The following is a 1,599-nucleotide window of genomic DNA, read 5'->3' as shown; positions in this document are numbered from 1 at the left end:
GAATCAGACTACATAAAAAGAGAAAAGGGAGGAAGAGGGAGGGAAGGGGGGGGGGGAGAGAGAGAGAGAGAGAGAGAGAGAGAGAGAGAGAGAGAGAGAGAACAAAGCTAATAAGAGGATGTTTTTCTTTTTTAAGATTTCATTTTTATATGTATGTGTGTATGTCTGTGTATGTGCCATATGTGTGTGGGTACCCAAGGAGGCTGGAAGAGAGCATCAAATCCTCTGGAGCTAGAGTTACAGGCAGTTGTGAGCTGCCTACTGTCGATGCTGTGAGTTGAACCCTGGTCCTCAGGAAGAAAGCAAGTGCTCCTAACCACTGAGCCATCTTTCCAGTCTGGACGTCTTCCTTTTAAGTCAAGTTCATAACTGGAATCTGTCTATGTAAGGGCTCATGTCCTTCGAATGTGAAAGAAGCCATGTAGGGTTAAATGACAAACAACATCTTATGGGGTCCGGAGGATAAATCTTGGGCATGATCACACCTACTTCTCTGAAGTTAGTAAGCTAAGACTACATCATCTAGGAAGGTGGCTTTGTATTATAAAGAGCTGGCCAGGTATAAAGGATGCTGAGGTCCCACTAAGACCATTTAGCCCTTAGTTAATAGCGAAAGTCTAAAGAAAGGCAGGCCTTTATCTTTCAGAGCAGAGCTGTGACAGTTCAAAAGTGAGTTGAGGGCATCTCGAGGTCAACCCCCAACTCACTCCTCCTGAAGGTCAGACTTGATGGAGAAGCGTGGAGATTGGATTCTTTGCTGGGCTTCACTGACCTGAGAACATCCAAGAAGGAGCTTATTTATCTCTGTGTTCACCCCAGCCTGCCCTCCCCACTGACAGTCACCCCTGCTCCTCCTCAGAGGCGTCTTCATGGACGTACAGGTACGCGATGCTTGTGGACCCAGGACTGTATATTCCTCCGTTCCTCATGGGGGTCAGCCCACAGGCATACGCCAGCTGCCTTCTCTTCCGGTGCAAGTCTGGGCAGCTGAACTGAGAATAATGAATTCGGAGTGCGTGAGTCCCTGAGTGTGCTTCCTTCTCAGGTGGGACACAGCACTCATGACATCTCTGTCTTGGGGCCAGATGGCGTCTGAGGACCTGCGGCTACTTAGAGAGGCGGTGGGAGCTTTCTTTGAAACAGCACTTAATCCTCAGGTTGGTTTTCCTTTTCTTCATGGAATGTTAAGTGGAAATTATAACAAACCATTTAATCAGTTATAATGGAGAAGAGGCAAACTAATTGGGAGCAGAATTACAGCTTTTACAATAATTTTTGATAGCACATTGGGGGCACTTTTCTGGATGAGTAATTGTTTCTCAGGAGCATGATTCAGTAAGATCTCTCTTTTCCCCCACCAGATAGGCTGTCTAAATTAGCTGTGGTCTTTAGTTAGGTTTGTTGGTTGGTTAGCTGGTTGGTTTAATGAAGTAGGGTCTCTATATGTAGCCTGGACTGGCCTTGAACTTGCAATTCTCCTCCCTCCGTCCCACCTCACCCATCAGAGTCCCATATCTTTATGAAAATGAAGCTGGGCTTCAGGCCAAGGACAAGGATGGGACAGAAGAATGACAGAGAACTCAGGCTGCAGTTGAAGGT

The sequence above is a fragment of the Peromyscus californicus genome, unplaced genomic scaffold, assembly GCF_007827085.1.
Source record: "Peromyscus californicus insignis strain IS unplaced genomic scaffold, ASM782708v3 Scaffold_15__1_contigs__length_86483966, whole genome shotgun sequence".
Taxonomy (NCBI): domain Eukaryota; kingdom Metazoa; phylum Chordata; class Mammalia; order Rodentia; family Cricetidae; genus Peromyscus; species Peromyscus californicus.
This window is presented reverse-complemented; position numbering follows the sequence as displayed.